Here is a 17,367-nt window from a genome sequence, read left to right as displayed (position 1 = left end):
TGTATTGCAGAACCCCAAAAGCCACAAGGCACTTGGCTGGGAAGGTATTGATCACAGTCTGGGCTGTATGTTGTCAAACACGACAACGCTAAAATCAATGGAATGTTCCTTCGATGATGCGACCGACATGTAATCAGATTAAAATGTGGACCCCAAAAACCCACAACGCTAGAAGCTAATGTGGAACTATAATTTTCTATAGCGCTTACTCTGTTCAGGGTCTTTGTGAGCTGAAGTGCATTCCTGTTGACTCATATGCACACTTACAGTCACTAAGTTGGAACTAAACCCACACTGGCTTTCTGGAAGTCCGGCAAGTGAACCACATAAATAGGAACCCAAATAAATAAATACAATTAATAACCAACTTATATGTGTTGTTTTTCTCGGTTACAAATGTGTAGGCCTATAAATGCACTTTTACACTTTTACAGTTAGTATGCTTGCAATGAAACGATTGGGTTCAACGCATGAACACTGTGTATATTTTAGTTGAAAAATGCCTTTATTTGTGAGGCGAGAGTGAGCTCATCCAGATGGAATGAGATTTCAACCAAAGCCAGATCAAAAGAACAATAGCGCAAGAGAAAAGGCGGACAGCTCTTGGGGAAAAAAAAGTATATATAGAAATTATATAGTCATTACAATCAAAACTGATTTCTTTCGTTCAACCCAAGAGATTAAGATGATTGTTTTCAGCTTTGCCCTAGTATCATCAAGGTCATGTATAGACACACACATAAGCTTGCCAAATGACAATCACTGCTTTACTTAAACAGACGATGAGAACAAAAGCCACAAACAACTGACTCTCGTCACAATGAATTAATGAAGGTCATAGGAGTCTAAAATGAAATAAAGAGAACAGCTTGCCAAATAGGGGTGTTAAAAAAAATCGATTCGGCGATATATCGCGATACTACATCGCGCGATTCTCGAATCGATTCAATAAAAAAAAATCGATTTATTTTTTTATTTTATTTTATTTTATTTTTTTTAAGAGCTCAGAATTGTTCATTCGGTAGTCTTACCGATTCAACGTCTTATCATCATTGCCTTTTTTTGTGTGTGTGTGTGTGTGTGTGAATCGATTTTTAAACTTCCATTTTTAATGGAAAAATATTCAACAAAACGTCTGACTTCGGGTTAGGATTCACACCTTGAGCATGGAAGAATGTTATATGAACGGAACATTAAGCCTTAATATTTTATTTTAATGCTGTTCAAACATGAAACAGATTACAACCTCTATAAGACTGAAATTTCAGATAAATAAATAATACATTTTCATATAAATCTTACACTCTATAAGCTTACTGATTAGTATTTTCTAAATTTGAATGAAAAAAAATCGCAACAATCGACTTATAAATTCGGATCGGGATTAATCGGTATCGAATCGAATCGTGACCTGTGAATCGTGATACGAATCGAATCGTCAGGTACTAGGCAATTCACACCCCTATTGCCAAACATATTTTACTGTATATGAGATGAATAGTCAGTCAGAGAAAATAGCATCATCCGTGATGAACCAAATCGTTATGTTGTTTACCGCTTATATGGGGAAGGGAGGGGCATGCTCATGTTATCTATTAGGCTTTGCCTGTCCAGCACATTGCAAGTCTCAAGCCCAATTCACACTGACTGCGGAACGGCTGCGGTGCATTCTCTGTACGGCGGCCGTACGGACGCCGCAAGGATAGAACGCATTCAAGTCTACGTGTCAATTCACACCAGCTTCGGTGCGGTGCGGAATGACTGCGGCGATGCGGAAAGTTTCCGCAAGCGTTCTATTTCTTCCGGATGCCGCATGCGGATTTTCATGAAGCTCAAGAATGATGACACGAGCCGGACAGGAAATCGAGCGTCTCGCATTAAGGTAAATCAGGTATATTTCAAAATAAAGCCGTTTGCGAACTCGTTTTTTGGGGAGGGAAGCTAGCTAGCTGCATAGCATGACATCAGTCGGACATTTAAGATAAAAAATGAGTTCAGAATAAATAAAACACGACAAAATGCCACTATTTAAACACAAAACGTACTTACCCATGGAGAACAGCCATGGTAGAAGTCCCAGAAATAATGTCCAAAAAGCATATCGATGTGACAACAGGCAAGCGTGGCAATTGTTTACAAATAGGACTATACACTGTTGTTATTGGGTGAACTCAACTCTCCAGCTTGAACCCCACGTGATCGTGTGGTCTATCGGGAGCAGATTTCGATGTGACAACAGGCCAGCGTGTCTATTGTTTACAAATAGGACTCTATATACACGGTTGTTATTGGGTGAACTCAACTTGCAAGTGATCTCGTGGTCTGTCGGGAGTAGATTTCCGGACACGCAATGCACGCGGTGTAAATTGCAGTCCTTGCGGCCTCCGTACGGCCGCCGTATGGAAAACGCACCGCAGCCGTTCCGCAGTCAGTGTGAATTGGGCTTCACATCTATGGCGTTAGATTTGTGCCACAATTCCGTGCGTAACAAAATGTTTCGTACGTACAAAATGTGTTTCGTACGTACCAAAAATGTGTTTCGTATGTACAAAATGTGTTTCGTACGTACCAAAAATGTGTTTCGTATGTACAAAATGTGTTTCGTGCGTACATAACAGTCCTCGCGCACGCTTGCTACGTCTCTCCTCAACACTTACGAAACTTTGATTTACGCTTGCGATGCAAGGGTCGAGGCGTGATATTTGTGCCACAATTCTTAACCAATCAGGAGTCGGACAGGAGAGCAAATCCTGATTGGCTGTTTAATATCCAATCAGGCAGAACTTTGACAACGTGTCGTCACGCCGCGTTGCATCATGGGCGCTTCTTCGATTTTTGTTTTGTTTTTTTGTTTACTAGCACTCGGTGCTTTCCTGTTTGTATTTTATCTGCATTTCTGCTGACTTTTATTTACTTAACAAAAGTTTTGTTATATTTAGGGGTGAAGCAGCTCCCAACTGCTTTCCTGCTTAGCGGAAGACAAGTTTTAGCCCTCATGGGACCGTTGGATGACCGTTGGGGGGGACGCTAACTTCCGAATCGAAGACTACTTTCAACATTTTCATTACGGTAAGTAGCATAAAAGTAGCATCTTTTAACTTGGTCACTATCACACACAGGCTTCCAAGACAATCAAAATTGTATGTAATAGTTACATACACGACATTGGCAATGGATAGAATAGAATAGAATAGAATTCAACTTTATTGTCATTGCACTGTCACAAGTTCAGAACAACGAAATGCCGTTTGCATCCATCCAGAAGTCCTTTAGCAAGAGTAAATTATATATTTTAAAAATAAGATCGATTTAGTATGTACACATTATGGCAGGATATGAATATGTATATAATATTGATAAACAGCTAAATAATTGTATATGACTGTCTCTACAGTATTTACAGATATTTATTTACAGTAGTGCAATTATGATCAGGAGACAGTGTTCAGGAGTCTAACAACAGTAGGGAAGTAGCTATTCTGATATCTAGTGGTCTTAGTCCGGAGGCTCCTGTAACGCCTTCCAGAGGGCATGAGGGTAAAGTGTCCATGTGCTGGATGACTGGAGTCTTTCGTGATTTTCTTCGCCCTCTTCAGGCACCGCCTCATATAGATGTCCTCAACAGAGGTGAGTGGTGCACCGGCGATGCGCTGGGCGGCTTCCACCACCCTCTGCAAAGCCTTCCGGTCCATAGCTGAGCAGTTTCCATACCAAACTGTGATGCAATTGGTCAAAATACTCTCAATAGTGCAGCGGTAGAAGTTCACCAGAAGATGTGAGGACAGATGGTTCTTTCTCAGAGCCCTGAGGAAGAAGAGCCGTTGGTGAGCCTTTTTAACCAGCTTGGAGCAGCTAGTTGTCCATGTGAGATCCTCAGAGATGTGGATTCCCAGGAACTTGAAGTTGTTCACACGCTCCACCACCATCCCTTTAATGTGGATGGGTGTATGTGGGGCTGCATTCCTCCTGAAGTCCACAATTAGCTCCTTGGTAGAGAGAATATTACAAGGCCGCTTCTGTCAAAATTTGATGGATGACATTCTTAATTAGATTAGGGGGGTCATGTATGGGTCATGACCCCTCCCTAATGAAGATTAATGACCCTTTAATGACTTCCAGATGTCATATAATGAGGGTTAATGACCTTTAATGACTTCCTGATGTCATTTAATGAGGGTTAATGACCCTTAATGACTTCCTGATGTCATTTAATGAAGATTAATGACCCCTAATGACTTCCTGATGTCATTTAATGAAGATTAATGACCCTTAATGACTTCCTGATGTCATTTAATGAAGATTAATGACCCTTTAATGACTTCCAGATGTCATATAATGAGGGTTAATGACCTTTAATGACTTCCGGATGTCATTTAATGAGGGGTAATGACCTTTAATGACTTCCGGATGTCGTTTAATGAGGATGAATGACCTTTAATGACTTCCGGATGTCGTATAATGAAGATGAATGACCTTTAATGACTTCCGGATGTCGTTTAATGAAGATGAATGACCTTTAATGACTTCCAGGTGTTATATAATGAAGATGAATGACCCTTAATGACTTCCTGATGTCATTTAATGAAGATTAATGACCCCTTAATGAAGATGGATGATGTGTAGGTGGTGTTCCTACCTGTTTTTGCAGATATCATGGCTGACCCGGGTTCAAATGCTAATTGTTTGGTTAACTTCCGGATCCGGTGCACGCCCCCCTAGATTGAGTGAATAATTAATAATAATGAGATTGAATGACGTGATCGGAGGGAGTAGTTTAGTATGGGTAAAACCGCCGGGGGGAAAAGTACTAGCCATTTCTATTATGGTGAAGGGGGAAAAGTATGCGCAAACACGGCTCAAAGATTGTATTTTAGAGGTTGTAAAACAAGAAGTATAAGGTAAGGTTAAACTGTGATACGCTGGTTGGTATTATGAAATTAAAAAACATGAAGTTATACATTATATGTAAAAATGTTGTAAGAGTCGTTCGTGACTGCTGGGGTTGAATCTGAAAATAAACGGATAAAACTATATAATTTCCCCTTACTGATATAGTTACTATCTGACATTTTTGTTCAATATTTCTGTGAGTAGGGGGAAGCATATGCAGTCAAAGATTCATGGGGAGGTCAAATGTATGTCTGTGCTTGTGTGTGCGTACGCGCATGTATGGCTGCATGGGGGTCAAAGAAGTGTGAGGACAGACGGGCGGCTGAAGAAGTGTGAGGTTAGACGGTGGCTATAATGTTGTTAGTTTGAAAAGACAACGCTTCCTAAAATATATTACAAAAATATGCATCTACTTAGATCTGATTCTATTTATAATGATAATTTTATGTAGAAATTGGTGAAAAGCCATCATCAGCGATAGTCTCATTACCCCTGCGAGGACAGGGGTTGCTGGTCATAAAATTAAATTAGGCTGAAGAAGAACGGATACGCAGCTAATTGCGAGGGGCCATTTTTGGTCTGAGAAAGGCGATTGTTCAATATTCCTGTGAGTAGGGGGAAGCAGAGGCAGTCAAAGATTCACGGGGAGGTCAAATGTATGTCTGAGGGGCCTGTGTATGCGTGTGTGCGTTTGCATGAGAGCTGAACAGTGTAAGATTAAACGGTAACTGTAATGTTGGTTTTCAAGAAGACATTTCCAAAACTGCTTCTTTAAAAAAACATCTACACAGATATCCATTTATGATAGTTTTATGCAGCAACCGATAGTTGAAACATCCTAGCTAACATTTTCTCAAGGATTTGAAAAGTGGTGACAAGTGAAAACTAATTAAGCTTACCTATAGGCGTAACGGTGTGTGGCTTTGAGTCCATCACATACATGCTCTGCATAGAGCATATATGCGTAGCAGCGAGGTATGCGTAGCAGAAAGGGGAGATGTCCCTACACTCGTGAGAATTTTCTGAGGCTTGTTGGAGACACTAGGACTCTGTCACAGTTTGAGTGTGTGTGTTTCAATGACCATAATTGTTGGGGGGCTGGTGGATATGAGCGAGGGGGTTGGTTAGACGTCTGCCAGCGTGCTCTCCTTGGGATATTTTCTCAAATACTAAAACCCAAATGCCAGTCCTCTGAACCGAATGACCAGTTGTCTAAACACATTGAATAAATGTAACCCCTCATTTTCCAATACCATGAAACCATTTTACATGAAGACACAATTCACAAATTGCTCTCATGCGATACAAAATGTTTACCACAAGTCAACAATATTTGAACACAACGGACTTAACTGGCGTTCACACAACAACTCAAAAATTGAATACACTTGTTGCTAATGATGTGACCACACCTATAAACTCAAGTTCAGAGTGTACAGTTTGCTGGAGAGTCCAAACAAGCGCAATGGATAGAGGCAGAGCCAGAGGAAGAGGAATTAGAGGAGGGAGAGGAGCAGGTCGAGCAATGCAAAAGTTATAAAATAGTAACATGGAATGGTAAGGGTATTCGTAAACACGAAAATAAAAATAATAATTTAACCATCTTATTACAGTCTTTCTCAATTGCTAATACACATTTCTTGAAACCTGTACCCATTTTCTCAAAACCTTAAACACAAACACAAAAATTCAAACAATTTTCACAAAAGCCGTGACTTTTCACTTCAAAACCTATTATCCGGTATTCAAATCCGAACAATATATTCAGATCATACACACAGTAAGTCCAAATATATTCACCATGAGAGCATTTGTTAGACACGACATAAAATAATCTAACACAGAGCATCCAGGGTAGGTAGTCAACAGAGGTTTATTTTACATGCATGAACAAACATAGTTTTTGGCACTAGACAAATTACTAACCAAGTTAAAATTATGGTGAATTCAAATGAAATAGAAAGGGTGTATGAAAATAAATTCCTTGGAGTAGTTATTGATGATAAATTATGTTGGAAGCCACATGTAGAAAATGTTAAAAGGAAAATGTCAAAAATCATCGGGATACTCTATAAAACTAAGGATGTCCTGAACATGAACTCATTATATATATTATATAGTTCATTATTATTACCATATTTGACCTATTGTGTGGAAATCTGGGGGACTGCATATAAAACAAACACTAACTCTGTTTTCAATTTGCAAAAAAGAGCCATAAGGATTATTAATCGTTCAAAATATACAGAATCAACACATCCATTATTTATCAAATTAAATACAATGACATTTTATGACTTGGTTGAGTTTAAAATAGCACAAATAATGTACAAAGTATATAACAATCTACTCTGCTATATTACTCAGACATTGTTTGAAATTAGACACAGTCCTTATGATATAAGGGGTACAAGTGTGTACAAAAAACCCAAAACAAGAACAAATATTAAGCAAAGGTGTGTTTCTGTAAAAGGTGTAAATTTGTGGAATAATCTGGGAATTGACTTGAAAAGATGTGACTCACTTGTTGAGTTAAAAAAAAAATGTTTAAATGCAAAGTTAAAAAAAATTACTTTTGTCAAATAAGAGCATGAAAATTGTATATAATGAGTATGAGTATATGATTTATAAATGTATTATGGTATATGTTTAGGAATTTTATGTATATATGTTGCTGGATAATGCACGCATCATTTTATTTTTAAAAATATTAACCTAGTATTGTATCAATAATGAAATAAGTTTAAATGTATAATGTATGAGGGGTAGGACTAAATAAGTTAACTTCTTCCTACTCCCTTTTGAACATGTAAACTATGATGAGTTTGTTTTTTCTTTTCTTCTTTTCTTTTTTAACTTTTGTTTCTTTGCTGTTTGTTTTTATGTTCAATAATTCAATCAAAAAACGTGATAGCGTCAAAATGGGTACTTTTAACAAAAAAACATGCATTAGTCTTAGGGCAAAATAATTTAGGAATAGTGTGAAATGTGTTTAAGTTTTATCCAAAAAGAGTGGATGAGTTTTGAGAATTGGGTCTAAGCCTGAACCGTGTGTAAGGTTTGGTCAAAAAAGTGTTTCATTCCAGAAATTAGTCTCGGAAACTGAGAATTTGCTTCATCGAACGGGGTTTGGTGTTTTAGCAACTGATAAAAACTGTTAAGTTAAAAGCGGACATGACAATACAATAACCACACATAACAAAATCAGAACAACCCTATCTCAATTGTAAATAATACATTCAAATATTCACACCAACTTCTAGGCCGTGGGGTGAACCCCAAAAAAGTGCCTAGAAAATGAGTTTCGCTCCACTGTCTGGGCACTACTTGTTCAATGCATTTTTTGATAGATAATACCCTTCTGAACTTTGGGTTAAAAGTTCACCCAATGTTTTCCTGCCCCAATTTTGTCACAAGCCAGAAATGCATATATAGGTAAATAACAAAAAACGAAAATCTTGTGCTACAGTTTTTGGTTGTAAAACGTCTTACATTAAATTTGGCAACAGAAAATCATTCCCAGATGTTATAAATACATGTACCTAACATCAGAAACAAGTATTGGTGGTTTGGTGCAATCATGTGAATTTAGATAATTAAATATATTAAATTTGTGCCAAAAAAAACAAAAAACGCTTCAACTAGAAGTGAAACCAGCACACAGATGTTACATTTAGCTATGTTTATGTTTCATATATGAAAACAATTCACAACCTATTACGTAATGAAAGGTACACAAGAAGCAGCATACATCGGCCAAAAATACTACCATGCACCACAAACCTGGAACAAGGCAAAATGGACTAGATGGAAATAGATGCATTCAGAGCCCAGATTATTATAACATATAGAATATTTATTAAAGTATCAGATTGTGTCATCACAGCATGTCATTTATACCCCCCGTCCCCTACCCAAAAAATATTAATAAAAAAAATTAATAATAATAAAATAAAAATCAAATGTGCATTCACAATAAAACCTTTGGAACTTCATTGGAACAGCTCTCTTTTTTTGGCAGACCAATTTAACAAAGGTCTGTGTTGTGGAAAAATGGAATACAGACATTTTGATTTTTGCTTGAAAAGTGTTAAAATGGAGAGTTAACATCTTGATAATGAAACAAACAAAATGGCAGATTTTACATAGATTTTACAGCCCTGCACTGTAAAGTGTCCTCGTATGCCCTGTCATTTTCCAACCTGATGTTGCACCAGCCATGTGTTAGTGTCACTTTCTTGGCTTACATCAGTAGACTCAGTAGTTGATGTATCTGATGAGTGAGGTACCCTGTCTAAAAGTTTGTCAGTTGTTGATAATGTCTCTACAAAAACCATTTCAGAGTTGTTGCTGGAAAGGGGTGTGAAAAACCAGATGGGGGAAATCACGCCTCAATCTTCGTTTCAGTATTTCCTGCCTGAAATAGAAAATTGAAGGGAAAGATGAGCACAAGATACACATATTCACATCACATTAGGGCTGCTCTATTATGGCAAAAAATAATCATCACAATTATTTTGGTAATAATTGAAATCAAGATTATTCTAAACAATTATATTTTGTTCAAATCAAGAAAATATTTCAACATTTGAAAATAAGACAATCACAATCATATGAAACTATAATTATGTAAGTTGCTTTTGGATCCAACAAAATTTTTAATATATTATTATTATTATTATTATTATTATGACGTTAGCAAAAATTTGAAGTTGGGGTGCAGTGTGTGTGTGTGCAGTAAGCTAGTTTTGACATGGGTGTGTGGTAAAATAACTCGTGTGGGCGTGCCACAACTCAAAATTAGTATTATTAGTGCTGCAGCTATCGAATATTTTGGTATTTGGATATCCTACTGAAAATTCTAGTGAATAATCGTATATTTGGATAGAAATACAAATATACCTATAGGCCTATATACTTTCTTGGTCAAAGAACAATTATAAATACAGAAGACAAAAAAAACACATTTGCATGTAATAATTAACAACCAACTGGTTTTCATTTTTAGAGAATCAATTGTATTTATTTATTTATTTTTAACTTAAATTGAGCTTGTCAGAAAACTATTTTTCTCTGAAACAGTGAGATTTTAGACAAATCTCTCCCCATAGATTTCATAAATGTGTTTCAATGTGAAGATTTATATGTTACCTGTAGTCTGAAGCATCAAGATCCCCGTGTTTATTAACACTGTTCACAAACCCCTTAGCTTGTCCATTCTCATCACATCTTTGTCAACTATAATCCTTTGACGGATTACTTGTTCACAAAAAGAATTTGTAGCTCTCAGCATTGGGTTGTCTAAAACACACACACACTCACTTAATATGTGCAGAGTCATGCTTTCTAATTAATGCTGTCTCGAAATGTAAACAGAATACAAGTGACATATTGCTGACCAATGCTTTACTTTTGAAATGTGTAATTTGAGCAAAGTGACAATGAAATAGTGCAATGTAACAACTCACATTTGTTCGTCCCTGGTTGCTGTTGACTTTAAGAACCTTGTGTAATCTCTGAAACAAAACTGCACCTCCATTGTGACACAGTCTTTTGTCTTGAATATGCAGAAGAATGGAACAGTCTTTCTTCATCTCAGCGGCCTGCAGCAACCAACCCGCTTTTAGACAAAAAAGAATTACATTATAAGTGTTATTGTCACATCACCTCTTTACAGTATATGCACATCACAGATTTAAGTAAAGTAAAGTGTTTGTTGAGGTTGATGAGAGAGAGTTTGGGGGAAAAGGGGGTGTGTAGCTGTGACTATATTATGACTCTGATGGGCACAGGTAACTCGAGTTTGGTAACAACTGTTGGATTCACTCGATAAATCATTCAGCAGCTCGCGTTTTTACTAAACTATAGCCTTAAAACTTAACCTAGCAAAAAATTATTTTCAGCCCTATACTAAATATCGGTCACATTAATAACAGAAATGGGCACGCGTGTGTGTAGCACATACCTGCTGACAATGTTTCTGCTTTGGCGAGATGATCCCTCTTCCGTGTGCCTTCCAATCCCAGACGAGTCTACTTTGAAATTTATTTTTACAAATGATGCAGATGGCTGGAAGAACGGGGCCAGCTGAAGCGATGGGGAAACCTGAACGGGAACGAAGTTTTTTCACCACTTTCTTTCTAACTTTTTTTCTCCTTTCGCTCTCCGACGTTGTGGTCGCCATTTTTGTTATGCGGTTGCTATGGTGAGGAGAAAGCAGCAGCTACATGATTGGCTCATGTGACCTAAATCACACCACTACCGACCTAATGGCACTACGCCCACACGAGAGATCACTGCGCCTCATCGCAAAATAGTGCCGGGGTTTCACCACCGAAAACACAAAATTGGCAGGTTTTCAGAGGGTGAACTCCACGGATTCGTACTTACTACTAATAAATCTATTTTATGAAGTAAAGATTATTTTGTGCCCCTGGTAGTGGAGCGAAACTGAACGATCAGGTAGCTGCTGCTTTCTCCTCACCATAGCAACCGCATAACAAAAATGGCGACCACAACGTCGGAGAGCGAAGAAGAGCGAAAGGAGAAAAAAGTTAAAAAGAAAGTGGTGAAAAAACTTCGTTCCCGTTCAGGTTTGCCCATCGCTTCAGCTGGCCCCGTCCTTCCAGCCATCTGCATCATTTGTAAAAATAAATTTCAAACTATACTCGTCTGGTATCGGAAGGAACACGGAAGAGGGATCATCTCGACAAAGCAGAAACATTGTCAGCAGGTATGTGCTACACACACACGTGCCCATTTCTGTTATTAATGTGACCGATATTTAGTATAGGGTTGAAAATAATTTGTTGCTAGGTTAAGTTTTAAGGCTATAGTTTAGTAAAAACACGAGCAGCTGAATGATTTATCGAGTGAATCCAACAGTGGTTACCAAACTCGGGTTACCTGTGCCCATCAGAGTCATAATATAGTCACAGCTACACACCCCCTTTTCCCCCAAACTCTCTCTCATCAACCTCAACAAACACTTTACTTTACTTAAATCTGTGATGTGCATATACTGTAAAGAGGTGATGTGACAATAACACTTATAATGTAATTCTTTTTTGTCTAAAAGCGGGTTGGTTGCTGCAGGCCGCTGAGATGAAGAAAGACTGTTCCATTCTTCTGCATATTCAAGACAAAAGACTGTGTCACAATGGAGGTGCAGTTTTGTTTCAGAGATTACACAAGGTTCTTAAAGTCAACAGAAACCAGGGACGAACAAATGTGAGTTGTTACATTGCACTATTTCATTGTCACTTTGCTAAAATTACACATTTCAAAAGTAAAGCATTGGTCAGCAATATGTCACTTGTATTCTGTTTACATTTCGAGACAGCATTAATTAGAAAGCATGACTCTGCACATATTAAGTGAGTGTGTGTGTGTTTTAGAGAGCTACAAATTCTTTTTGTGAACAAGTAATCCGTCAAAGGATTATAGTTGACAAAGATGTGATGAGAATGGACAAGCTAAGGGGTTTGTGAACAGTGTTAATAAACACGGGGATCTTGATGCTTCAGACTACAGGTAACATATAAATCTTCACATTGAAACACATTTATGAAATCTATGGGGAGAGATTTGTCTAAAATCTCACTGTTTCAGAGAAAAATAGTTTTCTGACAAGCTCAATTTAAGTTAAAAATAAATAAATAAATACAATTGATTCTCTAAAAATGAAAACCAGTTGGTTGTTAATTATTACATGCAAATGTGTTTTTTTTTGTCTTCTGTATTTATAATTGTTCTTTGACCAAGAAAGTATATAGGCCTATAGGTATATTTGTATTTCTATCCAAATATACGATTATTCACTAGAATTTTCAGTAGGATATCCAAATACCAAAATATTCGATAGCTGCAGCACTAATAATACTAATTTTGAGTTGTGGCACGCCCACACGAGTTATTTTACCACACACCCATGTCAAAACTAGCTTACTGCACACACACACACTGCACCCCAACTTCAAATTTTTGCTAACGTCATAATAATAATAATAATAATAATAATATATTAAAAATTTTGTTGGATCCAAAAGCAACTTACATAATTATAGTTTCATATGATTGTGATTGTCTTATTTTCAAATGTTGAAATATTTTCTTGATTTGAACAAAATATAATTGTTTAGAATAATCTTGATTTCAATTATTACCAAAATAATTGTGATGATTATTTTTTTCCATAATAGAGCAGCCCTAATGTGATGTGAATATGTGTATCTTGTGCTCATCTTTCCCTTCAATTTTCTATTTCAGGCAGGATATACTGAAACGAAGATTGAGGTGTGATTTCCCCCAGCTGGTTTTTCACACCCCTTTCCAGCAACAACTCTGAAATGGTTTTTGTAGAGACATTATCAACAACTGACAAACTTTTAGACAGGGTACCTCACTCATCAGATACATCAACTACTGAGTCTACTGATGTAAGCCAAGAAAGTGACACTAACACATGGCTGGTACAACATCAGGTTGGAAAATGACAGGGCATACGAGGACACTTTACAGTGCAGGGCTGTAAAATCTATGTAAAATCTGCCATTTTGTTTGTTTCATTATCAAGATGTTAACTCTCCATTTTAACACTTTTCAAGCAAAAATCAAAATGTCTGTATTCCATTTTTCCACAACACAGACCTTTGTTAAATTGGTCTGCCAAAAAAAGAGAGCTGTTCCAATGAAGTTCCAAAGGTTTTATTGTGAATGCACATTTGATTTTTATTTTATTATTATTAATTTTTTTTATTAATATTTTTTGGGTAGGGGACGGGGGGTATAAATGACATGCTGTGATGACACAATCTGATACTTTAATAAATATTCTATATGTTATAATAATCTGGGCTCTGAATGCATCTATTTCCATCTAGTCCATTTTGCCTTGTTCCAGGTTTGTGGTGCATGGTAGTATTTTTGGCCGATGTATGCTGCTTCTTGTGTACCTTTCATTACGTAATAGGTTGTGAATTGTTTTCATATATGAAACATAAACATAGCTAAATGTAACATCTGTGTGCTGGTTTCACTTCTAGTTGAAGCGTTTTTTGTTTTTTTTGGCACAAATTTAATATATTTAATTATCTAAATTCACATGATTGCACCAAACCACCAATACTTGTTTCTGATGTTAGGTACATGTATTTATAACATCTGGGAATGATTTTCTGTTGCCAAATTTAATGTAAGACGTTTTACAACCAAAAACTGTAGCACAAGATTTTCGTTTTTTGTTATTTACCTATATATGCATTTCTGGCTTGTGACAAAATTGGGGCAGGAAAACATTGGGTGAACTTTTAACCCAAAGTTCAGAAGGGTATTATCTATCAAAAAATGCATTGAACAAGTAGTGCCCAGACAGTGGAGCGAAACTCATTTTCTAGGCACTTTTTTGGGGTTCACCCCACGGCCTAGAAGTTGGTGTGAATATTTGAATGTATTATTTACAATTGAGATAGGGTTGTTCTGATTTTGTTATGTGTGGTTATTGTATTGTCATGTCCGCTTTTAACTTAACAGTTTTTATCAGTTGCTAAAACACCAAACCCCGTTCGATGAAGCAAATTCTCAGTTTCCGAGACTAATTTCTGGAATGAAACACTTTTTTGACCAAACCTTACACACGGTTCAGGCTTAGACCCAATTCTCAAAACTCATCCACTCTTTTTGGATAAAACTTAAACACATTTCACACTATTCCTAAATTATTTTGCCCTAAGACTAATGCATGTTTTTTTGTTAAAAGTACCCATTTTGACGCTATCACGTTTTTTGATTGAATTATTGAACATAAAAACAAACAGCAAAGAAACAAAAGTTAAAAAAGAAAAGAAGAAAAGAAAAAACAAACTCATCATAGTTTACATGTTCAAAAGGGAGTAGGAAGAAGTTAACTTATTTAGTCCTACCCCTCATACATTATACATTTAAACTTATTTCATTATTGATACAATACTAGGTTAATATTTTTAAAAATAAAATGATGCGTGCATTATCCAGCAACATATATACATAAAATTCCTAAACATATACCATAATACATTTATAAATCATATACTCATACTCATTATATACAATTTTCATGCTCTTATTTGACAAAAGTAATTTTTTTTAACTTTGCATTTAAACATTTTTTTTTTAACTCAACAAGTGAGTCACATCTTTTCAAGTCAATTCCCAGATTATTCCACAAATTTACACCTTTTACAGAAACACACCTTTGCTTAATATTTGTTCTTGTTTTGGGTTTTTTGTACACACTTGTACCCCTTATATCATAAGGACTGTGTCTAATTTCAAACAATGTCTGAGTAATATAGCAGAGTAGATTATTATATACTTTGTACATTATTTGTGCTATTTTAAACTCAACCAAGTCATAAAATGTCATTGTATTTAATTTGATAAATAATGGATGTGTTGATTCTGTATATTTTGAACGATTAATAATCCTTATGGCTCTTTTTTGCAAATTGAAAACAGAGTTAGTGTTTGTTTTATATGCAGTCCCCCAGATTTCCACACAATAGGTCAAATATGGTAATAATAATGAACTATATAATATATATAATGAGTTCATGTTCAGGACATCCTTAGTTTTATAGAGTATCCCGATGATTTTTGACATTTTCCTTTTAACATTTTCTACATGTGGCTTCCAACATAATTTATCATCAATAACTACTCCAAGGAATTTATTTTCATACACCCTTTCTATTTCATTTGAATTCACCATAATTTTAACTTGGTTAGTAATTTGTCTAGTGCCAAAAACTATGTTTGTTCATGCATGTAAAATAAACCTCTGTTGACTACCTACCCTGGATGCTCTGTGTTAGATTATTTTATGTCGTGTCTAACAAATGCTCTCATGGTGAATATATTTGGACTTACTGTGTGTATGATCTGAATATATTGTTCGGATTTGAATACCGGATAATAGGTTTTGAAGTGAAAAGTCACGGCTTTTGTGAAAATTGTTTGAATTTTTGTGTTTGTGTTTAAGGTTTTGAGAAAATGGGTACAGGTTTCAAGAAATGTGTATTAGCAATTGAGAAAGACTGTAATAAGATGGTTAAATTATTATTTTTATTTTCGTGTTTACGAATACCCTTACCATTCCATGTTACTATTTTATAACTTTTGCATTGCTCGACCTGCTCCTCTCCCTCCTCTAATTCCTCTTCCTCTGGCTCTGCCTCTATCCATTGCGCTTGTTTGGACTCTCCAGCAAACTGTACACTCTGAACTTGAGTTTATAGGTGTGGTCACATCATTAGCAACAAGTGTATTCAATTTTTGAGTTGTTGTGTGAACGCCAGTTAAGTCCGTTGTGTTCAAATATTGTTGACTTGTGGTAAACATTTTGTATCGCATGAGAGCAATTTGTGAATTGTGTCTTCATGTAAAATGGTTTCATGGTATTGGAAAATGAGGGGTTACATTTATTCAATGTGTTTAGACAACTGGTCATTCGGTTCAGAGGACTGGCATTTGGGTTTTAGTATTTGAGAAAATATCCCAAGGAGAGCACGCTGGCAGACGTCTAACCAACCCCCTCGCTCATATCCACCAGCCCCCCAACAATTATGGTCATTGAAACACACACACTCAAACTGTGACAGAGTCCTAGTGTCTCCAACAAGCCTCAGAAAATTCTCACGAGTGTAGGGACATCTCCCCTTTCTGCTACGCATACCTCGCTGCTACGCATATATGCTCTATGCAGAGCATGTATGTGATGGACTCAAAGCCACACACCGTTACGCCTATAGGTAAGCTTAATTAGTTTTCACTTGTCACCACTTTTCAAATCCTTGAGAAAATGTTAGCTAGGATGTTTCAACTATCGGTTGCTGCATAAAACTATCATAAATGGATATCTGTGTAGATGTTTTTTTAAAGAAGCAGTTTTGGAAATGTCTTCTTGAAAACCAACATTACAGTTACCGTTTAATCTTACACTGTTCAGCTCTCATGCAAACGCACACACGCATACACAGGCCCCTCAGACATACATTTGACCTCCCCGTGAATCTTTGACTGCCTCTGCTTCCCCCTACTCACAGGAATATTGAACAATCGCCTTTCTCAGACCAAAAATGGCCCCTCGCAATTAGCTGCGTATCCGTTCTTCTTCAGCCTAATTTAATTTTATGACCAGCAACCCCTGTCCTCGCAGGGGTAATGAGACTATCGCTGATGATGGCTTTTCACCAATTTCTACATAAAATTATCATTATAAATAGAATCAGATCTAAGTAGATGCATATTTTTGTAATATATTTTAGGAAGCGTTGTCTTTTCAAACTAACAACATTATAGCCACCGTCTAACCTCACACTTCTTCAGCCGCCCGTCTGTCCTCACACTTCTTTGACCCCCATGCAGCCATACATGCGCGTACGCACACACAAGCACAGACATACATTTGACCTCCCCATGAATCTTTGACTGCATATGCTT

The 17,367-nt window shown here is 36.7% G+C and overlaps 2 long non-coding RNA genes across 3 annotated transcripts; one reads left to right on the top strand and one right to left on the bottom strand.

Moving 5' to 3' along the window:
* Positions 1-8,725: 8,725 nt before the first annotated feature.
* Positions 8,726-11,336, bottom strand: LOC144030867 (uncharacterized). Of its 2 annotated transcripts, none has more exons than XR_013287378.1 (3): positions 10,856-11,331; positions 10,359-10,510; positions 8,726-9,307 (listed from the first exon to the last, which is right to left on the bottom strand). It is a non-coding gene; the product is annotated as an uncharacterized LOC144030867 (long non-coding RNA). The 2 variants fall into 2 exon arrangements; XR_013287379.1 differs by lacking the exon at positions 8,726-9,307 and adding an exon at positions 9,322-10,191 and having other exon boundaries at positions 10,856-11,336.
* On the top strand, positions 10,957-15,569 carry LOC144030868 (uncharacterized). The gene is made up of 3 exons (XR_013287380.1): positions 10,957-11,623; positions 11,969-12,120; positions 13,159-15,569. It is a non-coding gene; the product is annotated as an uncharacterized LOC144030868 (long non-coding RNA).
* The last annotated feature ends 1,798 nt before the right edge of the window (positions 15,570-17,367 follow it).

This window comes from Festucalex cinctus, chromosome 11 (genome assembly GCF_051991245.1).
Source record: "Festucalex cinctus isolate MCC-2025b chromosome 11, RoL_Fcin_1.0, whole genome shotgun sequence".
NCBI classification, from domain to species: domain Eukaryota; kingdom Metazoa; phylum Chordata; class Actinopteri; order Syngnathiformes; family Syngnathidae; genus Festucalex; species Festucalex cinctus.
The sequence above is the reverse complement of the archived record's forward strand: the minus strand, read 5'-3'. Positions and strand labels throughout refer to the sequence as shown.